Source organism: Lacerta agilis, chromosome 1, assembly GCF_009819535.1.
Source record: "Lacerta agilis isolate rLacAgi1 chromosome 1, rLacAgi1.pri, whole genome shotgun sequence".
Classification (NCBI taxonomy): Eukaryota; Metazoa; Chordata; class Lepidosauria; order Squamata; family Lacertidae; genus Lacerta; species Lacerta agilis.
Genome location: NC_046312.1, coordinates 46748801 through 46762144, shown reverse-complemented (window position 1 = coordinate 46762144; position 13344 = coordinate 46748801). Strand labels below are relative to the sequence as shown.

The window sequence follows — 13344 nt, the reverse complement described above, 5'->3', positions numbered from 1 at the left end:
GGGTAATCCCAAGCATACATGGTGTGGAAAAACCTTTAAGCTTTCCACATTGCTTGGGACTTGACTTTCACAATTTCAACCAGCCCACCATGGGCGAAACTGCACAAGTCAAATATGCATAAAATGGGTTATTGTACCACATGGCTCTTCATTGTTGTTTTTGTCATAGCAAACTAACATGGTTACCTTCTGAGAATTCTTACCAATAAAAAGGTAACTGAAAATGGAGCTGCTCAAATAATATTATTGTAAGTTTGGACCCTTTTAATCCCCAGATCCAATATGTAATGAAATCTAATCAAGCCTACTGAACCCCAAGGTCCAGCAGGTGTTTAATAAATAAGCCAGGCTAGCTTCCTGATGAGGTAATTGCCTGGAGTGATGGGCCATTAGGAGAACAAAGGATTGAGGGCTCAGTATGATACAGCAAATGGGTGGGCCTCCCTTCCTCAACAAATAAAGCCAGAGTTTAGAGAGGTTAGGAAGCAATAACTTCACTTAGAAGCAGTGGCGTAGGGAGCCACTTTGCGGCCTGGAGCAGCAAACGCAGAGGCACCCCGTGGCCGGGGCGCCGCTCCCTAGCGCGCGCCGACGTTACGACACACACGCAGCATCCAGGTTGGAGTGCGCATGTGCGGACATGCACACTCCACCCAAGATGCCGGGCGTGAGTGGCCGGCACCCCTTCCGTGCGGGCGAGGCGGTAGCAACTTTTAAGGATGCAGCGCAAACAGCACCACAGACAGGCCTGTGCTGCTGCTCGCCCGCTGTAGCCTTAAAAGTTGCTGTCGCTGTGCCCGTGCAGAAGGGGTTCCAGCCACTCGCACCCAGCATCTTGGGTGGTGTGCGCATGTCCGCACATGTGCACTCCAGCCAAGATGTCGGGTGCGAGTGGTGGCGGCAACTTTTAAGGGTGTAGTGCGCGAGCAGCAGCACAGACAGGCGTCTGTGCTGCTGCTCATGCGCAGCAGCCTTAAAAGTTGCCGCTGCCACACAGAAGGGGTGGCAGGCGGTGGCTTGGGAGTGGGGGGTGGCGCCGAGTGTCACCCTCCCCCCAGGCTGGCACACGGGGCGCTCCGCCCCCATCACCCCCCCCTCGGTACGCCACTGCTTAGAAGGAAAGCAGCAAGCTAGAAAGCTGAGGGGAGAGTTAACACAATGTTTGATTTCTAGTTACAGGTAGGTAGCCATATTGGTCTGCCATAGTAGAAAAATTATAATGAATAAAAAAATTCATTCCAGTAGCACCATAAAGACCAACTAAGTTTGTTATTGGTATGAGCTTTCGTGTATCTGAAGAAGTGTGCATGCACACAAAAGTTCATACCAATAACAAACTTAGTTGGTCTCTAAGGTGCTACTGGAATGATTTTTTTAAAAAAATTATGTTTTATTTCTGTTTGAATCCAAGGCCATGACTAAGGAAGAAGCAAGACCCTTTTGGGGTGATGATGTTGTGAACCCCTCCATTGCAGGTACAGGTTGTATGTATATATGTGTAAATAAGCCACATATTATAAAGACTCCACTGTACCTTATTTCCAAAAGGAAACACAAACCCTTGTTGAGTGCCTAGAACTCCAGTAATCTTGTACTGCTCTGAAATTGGGATGGTGTGCAATAATATGCTCCAGTGAGGCAACGGGCATGCTCAGAACCATATGTTCTGCTGCCTTCATAGCTGTTCCTACTTTCAAAGAAAGAAAATGATTACAGTGGTACCTCGGGTCACATACTTAATTGGTTCCAGGTTGCCGTTCGTAACCCGGAAAGTACGCAACCCGGAAATCGCGCTTTGTGCATGCGTGAACTGCACAGAACGCTTCTGCGCCTGTGCGGATCGCACACACGCCGTAAAACACTTCCAGGGTACCGGAGCACGTAACCTGAAAATACGTAAGCCAAAGTGGACGTAACCTGAGGTACGACTATATAAAGCTGAAGAGGGACTTGTTTATTGGACAATGGAACCGGCAACAGTATCATCAAACAAATATTCAGCTGAGCTCATGGTTCATCCATTTGAATAATGTTACAGATTATGGCCTTGTACAACACCATACTGTATCTTAAAAGGAATTCCACATTAACAAAAAAATTATGTCCACACATCCTAAAGTGTGACATCATGGCCCATTGGTTTTTGTTTTTACAATTCCACATTTTTATTTGTTTATTTATTTATTTGCATGTATAACTATTTGAGTTACATATCTGAAGGATCTTAAAAACCAAATGTTTTCCTTAATTGTGGTTTTCCCCCTAAATAGAGGAAACTTTCCAGCCTGATAGTAGAAATTGCTTTAAAATGTAATATAAAACATGCAAGTGACACCTGATCTGCTTTTACTAAATACCCTAAGACATCACAGAGTAACATAAATATTCAACAGGTTAGTATCAAAAAAATAGCAGCACTAAAAATAGCAATATAAAAGTCACTTTGGATTGCTGAACTATTAACTGGTTGTAAGATAAGACACTTACTATTTGGGTACTTACTTTGCTACCTGTCTCTTTCATTCGTATATAATTTTTAGTCCAACAAGTTTCCAAATATTTCAGCTCTGCATTGTTTACCCTTTCTATTTAACCTATGATTCTCAAAGAACACCACTACCAAAGCAAGAGTGCATACTTGCCGGCACCTCTTAAGTTATGTCTTAATTATCTAAGAATGTGCAGTCTTGCTTAAGAACATAAAAATGCCTTCCTGCATTAAAGTCACCTAGTCCAAAGTTCTTTGCAAGAAATCCAGCACTCAGTACACATTAGGTGTGTACTAGAATTTTGCCAGTGCTTCTGCTGTGCACAATAATTTACTTTCTAACCAACTCCAGGGTATACTCCAATATGAAATTAGAGACTGCATCAGATCAATCTCATTGTTTTATTGTATTATTTCCAGAAAAAATCCAAGGTTCAAATATTTCAGTTCAGGTTGCTTTTTCTATTGTCTTATTTCAAGAAAGAAATACAGTAGAGGTTACTTACCAATAGTTATAACGTTTTGAGTGTTATCTCCAAGTATTAATAGGTGAACATTTCACGTGGAGATGTTACTTCTGGAAATAAGAATGTAGCTTAGTTTTAAAAGAAATCTGGACTGATGCCTGATGCAATTCCCTGAGAGGAGGTACACCTCAAAGGGACAGCACTCAGGAAAAGGCAGATGTTATTATTAACTTTGAACCTTTTTATAACAGGCATGATCACTCTGAAGAAGAGGAGTTTGGATTTGATATCCCTGTTTTATCACTACCCGAAGGAGTCTCAAAGTGGCTAACATTCTCCTTTCCCTTCCACCCTCGCAACAAACACTCTGTGAGGTGAGTGAGGCTGAGAGACTTCAAAGAAGTGTGACTAGCCCAAGGTCACCCAGCAGCTGCATGTGGAGGAGTGGAGACGCGAACCCAGTTCACCAGATTACAAGTCTACCACTCTTAACTACACCACACTGGCTCTCTGCTTCCTGGCTTAAGTATTCAGAAGGAATACAGGGCCAATTCAGCTCCAAGGGGGTGGGGAATAGTCCTTATAATCAATTTATTTGGGAATATTTACAGGGGAGCTTATTTCCAAGTGTAATCAAATGTGCAGCCAAACAGCCCATTCTTCAGGGGCAATCTACTGGTTCCCACTTTTCTTTTAGTTGATTCGCAATCCCCTCTTCACTTTTCTGCTGTTTTTATATTGTAAACCACCCTGTGATATTAAAATATGTATACATTTCAGGTGACAAAGGCCAGGTGTATCTGCTTGCCACCCCCAGCCCCCAGCCCCATCTCTTATGTTAGTGGAGTGGGTTTATGCAGCATAATGTGAGAAGTGCTTAGGGCAAATTTTGTTCATGGGCTAGTGAGGTGATGGCACAAATTTATTTTAACTGCTGTTTGGCTCTGGTGCATGCTTATTATTGTGAAATTCTCAAAAGAAAAGCACCAACACTTTGGAACTCCCTATCAGTATCAGGCAGGCACCTTTACTATGTTTCTTGATACCTGCTTAAAATATTTTTGTTTAGGCAGGCCTATTCAAACATGTAGAAGTTACATGTGTTTTAGTCTGTTTTTAGTGCATTGTTGGTTTTAATTAGCTATTGAAATGTTTTTTTTAATCTGTTTTTAATCATCTTTTATTGATAAATGAAACGTTCTGGAGTTGCTTTGTGTAAATGGTTTTATGTACTACCGTCAAGCAGGTTTTGTTAAATAAAAAGGTCAACATGTGGTCTTCGGCTTTTCACAAATGAGCTAACACCTTTTGTTAATTATAAGTTACCATGCATTTACATTTAACTTAATTAATTAACTAAAGGGCTACTTATTATTCACAAAACTGTTTATAATCATCTGAACGCGGCCCGCCACGTAAACGAGGGAAACTTAACCTAGGGTTGAGAAAATTCACCTGCTCCATTTCTACCTACAGAGATGTTGTTATAAGCGGAGTGGGCAGAGGCAGCGCGAACACCGCCTTCCCCTCAAGAGTTCTCACGACCACCCGCCATCCTTTCCCTCACACGGTCAAAGGCATTTTCGCCGGTTCTGGCAAACTGCGGTTGGAGGTAATCAGGAGAGGCGAAGCTGGGGGGAGGAATTCGCGCGAGGTAGCTGCGCGTGAGGGAGCGCGAGAAGAAACTCGCTCGCGCTCAGCTACCGTGACGTCTGGAGAACGCTCGGCAGCAGAGGGCAGGCGCACGTTTCCAGGAGCTCGCCCCTACCCTCGCGAGGAGGGGCTTGAGGATGGGGCGGGGGAGAAAGAGGCGAGGTGTGGGGGGGGGAGAGAGAAACTGGTGCGCACATGCGCGCAGCGTGGGAAGTCGGTTTCGTTGCTGGGGATCTGGCACAGGAGGCGGGGCGGCGGCGGCGGTGGCCGAAGTTGTGGTGCTCGTCTCTGCCTTCCTCCCTGGGCGGCTGCGCGCGGGGTGAATTGGGAGGATTGTGTCTCGCTGCCTGTCTCCGGCCCGCGTCTGTTATTCTGAGGGGCCTCAAGTGAAGCGGTGCTGCCGGGCGCGCGCCTCCTCCTCCTCCTCCCTCTCCCGATTTAGGCTGAGCCCCGTCCGGTGCTGCTTTCAGTAGGAACGCGAAGGTGAGACGCCCTTTTCTGACTTAGCCCTGAAGCCGCTCAACAGGTCTCCGAGAGAGGGGGGGCGGGGGGAGGCGAGTTGGAAGTTGGCTGGCTGGGCGAGAGGGGGGAATTCCTGCCCCCAAAGTTAGTCACCCTGCCCTTCTCCCGTGTGTGCGTTTGGGCTCTTGTGGGAGCCGAGCCCCCTTTCCTGAGGCGTCTGGTTGGGGGGAGTGTGCCGGGGAGAAGGTGGCGCTGCTCCTCTTACATGTTGTCTTCCTCAGCCTCTTCCTCCTTCCCCCTCCCCTCCCGTGTGTGTGTGTGTGTGTGTGTGTGAACTTTTGTCTCCGTATCTGGCTGGTTACTTCTCGAGACCTTTCCCACCCCCGCCTTTCCTCCGTGCTTTCTCTTCCAGCCTGTTTTTATCTCCTGTCTCTCTGTACGTTCCTGAGTAGAAACTGAAGAGGCAGTCTGGTTTGTTGACATTTATTCTCTCCCCCTCCCCCTTTTACGCTCTTTTGCATTAATCCTCAGGTATTTGCTGTTTGTGTGTAACCCGCGTTTTGGGCTGCTTCCTCAAAGGACTCCTTTTGCCATCCCTGTCTCTTTGGTTTCCTTTAGGTGCAGCTATTTCCATTGTTGGCTCACACACGTTCTATTTCAGTGTGTGCTTAATCCGGCCCCCTTTTCGCAACCTGCTGGAAGTCCCATGTTTGGGGAGTTGGCCTTGTAAAGCCATTAGTCTCTGCCGGCATGGAGGGCGTTTACAGGAAGGATTACCTTGTGTACCGGCAACACGCTATCTATTCCGAATTACGTGCTGGGTGGGTTAATGTTGCGATACCATTTGGAACCTCTGATCGGGAAAGTAGTTGTTTTTTTTAAAAAAAGTATTTTGTAGATAAAGCTGTCTTGTCTCTGTGAATGTATCTCGGGACTGTAATAGTACTAAAAGACCAAGCCTGAGTCTGCACCCCACCCATCCCAATTTCTTTGTTTTGGTCAATCTTGGAAGAAAGTTGGAACTGTATATAGGACATATGGCTGAGTATATTAGCATATTGCCCAGCAAGAGTAGAAAAGAGAAGAGATGCTTTTGCTTTTGCTGAACAGTAAGTGATAACTACTGTATATATTTTGTGTTTTTTCAGCCAATACTTCAGAAAACTTTGTAGGATTTTAGAAAAGGGGGAAAGTAAATACCTGAAATATGCCATCTCTGTGGTGCTGTATTGATTGCCCCAGTTGGGATGACAACATATGTTGAGAATTCAATTTGAAACTGCTAAGTTGAATTAAGTAGTTGAACCTTACTAAAAGGAACACAGAAATAGTTCCACAAATTTTGGAGCCAGTGAGCTTCAGATTTCTCACTTCCTCTTCTACAGAGGAAGTTGTATTCTCAAATGTAAATGCAGGTGAGGATTATATGAGATCGCTTTTTTTTTGGTTAAAATTAAAAAAACCATTTAAAGACTATAGTATATTCTTAAATAGTATGCAGTGTCTGGTTATCAAATGAAAAATAATCTTGTTCAAATGCTGTAGTTTGAACTGAAGAAAACAACAGTAGTGTTGCCCCTAGAAACATTTTCTGCAGTAAACACTGTTTAAAAAGGCTTGCTAGTCAGCGGGTTTGTTTGTTTTCAAAAAGATTGCAAATGGTTTGTTGAATTTATTTCCTGCCCTTCATCCTAAATGATCTGAGTGGGTAACAATGTAAACAACAATAAAGCATAAAAATCCAATTGAACATAAATAATCACTTGCACTTAAGCAAGAACACTGATCACTATATCACTATGCAGGCTGTAGATGTACATACTCAGAAGGCTTGTAGAAGAGAAAGGTCTTCAACAGGCACTGATCACTGAAGAGTTCTTATTTGAAGCAGGTGACCTGAAAACATATGATTCTATCATTGCTAACATATTGCTCTGCTAATGTCACTTAAAGTTTCAGGGCAGAGTTCAGCCACAAGCCAACCAAAGGGGAAGAGCAGCAGCTCAGTGTTAGGGCATGTGTGTTCCATGTAAAGGTCCTAGTTTTAGCTCCTGGTGCCTCCAAATAGGGCTGAAACTGATGAGTTGTTGCCAGCTAGATAGACCAATAGACTACTACGATATAAGGCTATTTCCTATATTCCTCTGGTCAAAGTTAAGCACTTCTAAGTTGTATTGTTTGCAGTGGGACAGACATCAGCACATAGGCTTAAATCTAATTGATGTCAGTGACTTAAAATGCTTAATAGGTCATATACATGGTTTGTGTTGTATTAGAGTGGTGGTTTTATTGGTGTATTATTTATATTGTATTTTTAATGTTTATTCGCCTTAAGTAGTGATGAGTGGAAAGGCAGCTGTTAAATATTAAAGATACATAAATGGAAAACAGTTGTTTTGCTTATGTATTTCTGAATTGCTGTTAGACTTCTCTAGGCTGGGTAATAGGGTGGTGTAGGCATGGTTAGTTTGTTTTTAATGGTAAATAAAGATTGTTCATGCTCAAAATCTAAGACTATGGTAGGAATCAATCTTAGAAGAAACTGTTAATTCTGGGGGGAAATAAGTGGTTTTCCTTTTAATCTTTTTCCATAGTAGTGAGATAACATTTTTGAGGCTAGAAGATGGATTCTAAATTTGGTTTCTTGGTTAGCAACAGTAGAATTAAGTGAGACCTTTAGAGTTAATGAGCTAAGACGTGATCAGCTAGGCTTTTTTCTCCTGCTGGGTGGTCGATAAGTCATTCTTGAGCTAGTAGTATTAAGGATCTGCTTTGGCCATTGAATCAACCTATTCTATCCTGTCATTTAAAGCTTAAAAGGGCACCAGCTAGCAACAAGTCAATCTGGTTCAAATTTCTAGTATGCTCCATCCTGTGGGCCCAGTGTGTTACAATATTTATAAAAGATTAAAATTAAAACCTACCATACCTATTTTCTGCCTTAGCCCTAGCCAGCCAAAGTGGGCCCAAACAGAAACTTGGCATCATTTTTTTGTATTTATTTTCAATTAACCTTTGTGTCACAATTTAATTTTTATATTCTTATTCCGTTTATACTCATTTCAGTGGTTGTAGGTATAGATTATCACTAATATGGCATATTTGTATTGCCTGTCTCTCAGGATTTGCTTTCTTTATGCAAATATTTGGGGAGGGTGTACTTCATTGTGTGACTATCTAAACAGGAGGTGGGCATTGGCTAAAGGGATTTTTATTAAGGTGTGTAATTAATCTATCATCTTTGCCTCAAAAATTCATACTATAGAAGTTTTAAGCTTCTCTGTGTCAGAATTAAGACTTTAAAGGCAACAAGCAGAAACGCAGAATTGTGTTCAATATCTTTTTAATCAAAGTTCACAACAAATTTAATTACAGGTTAGCACTGGATGTAAAATAGTTCAAAAAATGTTTGAAATGAAAAACAAATCTTGGATAATTAAAGAAGCACAGTTCATATAGGAAATAAACTTCATCATGAATTTAAGAGTTGGAGCCTTGCAAATGTAATGATTTGCTTAGAAACCAATTCATGTAGATGTGCTATAACAGTTTTAAATAAATTAATGTGAACTTAATACCACTTGCTAGTTATTACAAATACAAAATCTGCTTCTCATTATTCTTACTGTGAATCATTGCCTGAATAAGCTTAAATTTCTGGATTACAGTAATTTTATAGTGACTATTAAGTGTCTTTCCTGGGTGAAACTTCAGAGAGGTAAGCAGATGCTTTTGAAATGTGTGGCTTTCCTTTTGATTGCTGAATTTTTTAAACACTAAGAACACACTCCAGCTGAAGCTAAGTACTTTGTCCCATTAATTTCAACAGGAGAATTAAATGTGTGCTTAAATCTCCCCCACTGAAATCAGTGAGACTTAAAAGTACTTAACTTTGCTTGGATTGCACACAAGTGAGTTTAAGCTGAGCCACATTCCATGTTTTAACACCATATTACTTTTTTGTATGTATCCATTCCATAGACAACAGTGTACAGTGGTACCTCGGGTTACATACGCTTCAGGTTACATACTCCGCTAACCCAGAAATAACGCTTCAGGTTAAGAACTTTGCTTCAGGATAAGAACAGAAATCGTGCTCTGGCGGCGCAGCAACAGTGGGCGGTCCCATTAGCTAAAGTGGTGCTTCAGGTTAAGAACAGTTTCAGGTTAAGAACGGACCTCCGGAACAAATTAAGTACGTAACCAGAGGTACCACTGTAATACTGGTAGCAATAGCAGTTATAGTCTGAAATGCATCTACATAATATGGTGAAATAAGTGATGGATTAATTCTTGTTTGATTTGGAATTGAAAACTGGCACTATCACTATAATAAATATAAGCACTTGAAAGCAAAAAAGGCTTATAATATGTCAGTAAAACTATCTGATTATAGAATGAGAAGTAAGGAGCTGAAACAGAGCATTGGTTCAGTCAGAAGCATGCTGCGGTGCCAAGGAAAATATTCCAAACTTGAAGAGGAACAATCACTTACTTTGCTCATTAGAGCCATTGTGATGGTTCATTTAGTACACAAGAGGCAATTAGATCTAACAGTTTTATCCAGTGTTCATACCCACCACCATTTATTTGTCAATGGAAGTCATTCTCATCCAGTAAAACACATGTGATGAGATACAACTTTATTGCTGTAGTGGACAGCAATTCCATGTGTCTTGGTCAAGGAGTTCTGTGTCCTTAGAAACTTAGCCATCTTCTCTGTGTCCTGCCAACTGTTCCTTAGGCATGCAGTGTATATGCTGCAATAGTTCAGTCTCAACCAACTGGTTGAAATACAAGTGTGATTCTGAACCTGGTGCATACTCTGTTTGTTGGATCTCCCTGACTGATAGCTGCTGCATTTGGAGCATCAGTTACTACCTGTGTCTGCTTGATCACCTCCCCTTTTTATGTTTGCTGTATTGCTAGTGAATGCATTATCAAAATTCAAAGAAAGGGGCAACTTGCAGATCTTGGTGCTGTCTTACCACCAACTCTAAGCACCCATTCCCAGTTACCAGTTGAAGTAAAGGTAAAAGGTAAAGGACCCCTGAACGGTTAAGTCCAGTCAAAGGTGACTGTGGGGTGCAGCACTCATCTCAGGTCAAGGGAGCCAGTGTTTCTCCACAGACAGCTTTCCGGGTCATGACTAAACCACTATTGGCACATGGAGGACTCTGACAAGTGCAGTGCAGTTGTCCAGCAGCCTCAGCAGAAAGAGTGAAAAGTAAAAACAATAATTTTAATATTTTATTTATTTATACCTTGCCCATCTGGCTAGATATCCCCAGCCACTCTGGGCAGTTTGCAGCATTTATGAAAACATAGTAGCATTAATGAAGCATTAAAAACTTGCTGAAATGTTAGCTTTCGGGTCCAATTTGAGGTGCTTACCTTTGAAGCCCTGTGTGGACTGGAATCAATAGAGATTACCCCTCCATTTATGAATCTCCATATTAATTGATATCCTCTGATAAGACCTTCTTCATTTAACACTAATACGTTAGATGAAGTTCTCAACAGCTAGGAACAGAACCTTTCTTACAAGTTCCTCCCCTATTAGAGAAGCTGTAAGGTCCATTCCCACCCCCTTACTTTGCTATATAATGGAGGGTTGGTATTTAGTAATAATGTTTGCTACTGACAACTGAATTTCTTGATTATTTATAAAACATATTGTAGGAGCCACATTGAACCTTAAATCTGGAATACAAATATTTTAAATAAATCTTGCTGGTCAAACTCTGTACTTAACTGACTGGTGCCAGGCTGGTTAAACTTTTTGTAGGGAAGTAAACTTTGTTTACATTATTTGCTAGTTTAAGTTACTTCCTATCAGTGTAATTAGTTGTTGGTGTATGTGACTACTTAAATGGACTCTGGTATATTGACTTGTTAAAGCTTATCTTGTGAATTTATTTCCATGCTGTGGTTCTTCAGTTAGCTGAGCAATCACAAGGCAGGGAGACCTTGTTGCCTCACGCCATCTACCCTGTGGCAGGAGGCGCCCCATCAGTTTCCAGCAGATATTCATGACAAGCCCAGCTTTTGGGGACCAGAGGTATAGTGAAGAATTTGCAGGAAGCCTACAAATAATTCAAATTTGAAAGGGAACTGCAATTCCAATTTGGAATGAAGGGGTATGATCATGACTCTGACACAGATTCTGAATCTAAACAACATTTTGATTTTGATTTTATAAAGTCCCACATTGCACCATCAATCAGTTTGCAGTTTGGATCCATCTGCATTTCTGCACATGCAGGTAACAGCAGTTAACAGGAGTGCCTTTTATCAATTTTAACTGGAATTCCAGCTGTTTGCGTTCCTAAAGTTAGATCTGGACATGGTCATTCATTCCCAGGCCAGCTCCTGGTTGGTTTGGATATACTGCACTTTGTGGGACTTCCTTTGAGGACAGACTTGAAACTACATTTGATCCAGAATGCTATGCTGGCTTGTTGTCTGGGGCTAGTAGAACTGACAATGCAATGCCATTTATGTACCAACTTCTCTGGACATCACTTTTACCAACCTCAATTCAAAATTCCCACTTTGGTCTTCAGAAATGTAAGCTGCCTGTGTTGGGCTGAGGTTCAGAGGAATTGTCTCCTTCAACCTGAACCTGCTGAAGAACTTGGCTCAGCTTTCAAAGTCATTGTGGTTTTCCACTGATGAAGGTTTATTTATTTGGGAATGAAGAAACAGGACTTTTTATTGCAATGTTCAAATTATGAAAACTTCTTCCTAGGCAGGTTTCTGGCTCCTTCACTGCCTGCTTTTAAAGTGGACATTTAAGCCAGTTTTATTTCAGTGGGCATATTTTAGTTAGGTCCTTTTAAGATTTATGTTTCTGATATTTTGCTATTTGCTATCCGCTTTATTGGATTTCAGTTTAATTTGATTTTAAATTGTATTAGCTGCTTTGAATTTATATTGCACAGAATAAGGTATCATTTTTAATACATCATTTAGTATTTCATATTCATGGGCAAAGAAAGTGTTCTACAATGGAACTTAGGGCAGGGATGGGTAGAATTCATGCTTTCAGGAACTACTTTGATTGTAGACACCTGGAGCAGTATCCAACTAATGGGTCCTCTCAGTGCAAGGATTATCGCATGTGCAACAGAACTTTCCCCCCTGTTTTCTTCTGTACCTTCCTCAGATCTGCTCCAGAGTGTGTGGGGAACCCCTAGAACACATGGGACACACAGAGAAAGGAGAGGGGGAAGTCTTGCTGCACAAGTGGAAATACTTGTGCTAACAGGCCATCTTTCTTAGCACTGCTTTGAATATAACTCAAGTTGGCTGCAAAGCATTTAGAGATTTACCAATAGGTACTGCTTTATCAGATGTATTCTGTGGGAGGCTCATGTGTCTGCTTGCTACATTGGATCTGAAGGATAATATTTTAGCTTGACACAGTCTTTCTGTTATATGTATTGGGTGCAGCCATTCAATCTCTGTGTTGCCCTGAAGATTTTCTCAAAACGCAAAGTACATCTTTAGTGGCAGATCATGCATTTTTTTTTCAGCCTGCATGATTGGTTCTTCATATGAGTTATAGAATTGATGCTTTTGAATTATGGTGCTGGAGGAGACTCTTGAGAGTCCCGTGGACTGCAAGAAGATCAAACCTATCCATTCTCAAAGAAATCAGCCCTGAGTACTCACTAGAAGGACAGATCCTGAAGTTGAGGCTCCAGTACTTTGGCCACCTCATGAGAAGAGAAGACTCCCTAGAAAAGACCCTGATGTTGGGAAAGATGGAGGGCACAAGGAGAAGGGGACGACAGAGGATGAGATGGTTGGACAGTGTTCTTGAAGCTACTAACATGAGTTTGGCCAAACTGCGAGAGGCAGTGAAGGATAGGCGTGCCTGGCGTACTCTGGTCCATGGGGTCACGAAGAGTCGGACACGACTGAACGACTGAACAACAACAATGAGTTAAAGAGGGGAATTGCAATTGTCAATCAGACGGTACACTGCTTTGAAGCTGGGTCTTTTCACGTATTGGAAAAAGTGTCACACTGGAGTGAACAAGAAAGATCCTGTACCTCAGCCTTCCATCATATTCCATTATCCCTCATCATTAGCCATGCAGACTTGGACTGATGGGAGTTAGAGCCCTCCAGGTTGGGGAAAACAGCAATGCATTGCTGTATGTTGCTTTCCAATTCAGTCAAAGCATCATGCCACAAGTAAAGGCTGTCATCATGCAGGATACCCTCTAAACCTGTGCAGCAATTAATTACAGCCAGTTTGTGCTA

General features: G+C 42.0%; 1 protein-coding gene across 3 annotated transcripts in view; it reads left to right on the top strand.

Annotated features, from left to right (window-relative positions):
• The first annotated feature begins 4806 nt into the window (after positions 1-4806).
• The window catches only part of MPP5 (membrane palmitoylated protein 5), a 51386-nt gene continuing 42848 nt past the window's right edge, over positions 4807-13344 (top strand). For 2 of the 3 annotated variants that reach the window (XM_033147525.1, XM_033147534.1), the window contains exon 1: positions 4807-5091. The gene's annotated coding sequence lies outside the window, so the exon portion shown is untranslated. The remainder of the gene's footprint in view (positions 5092-13344) is intronic. The other variant, XM_033147543.1, reaches the window with a different exon arrangement.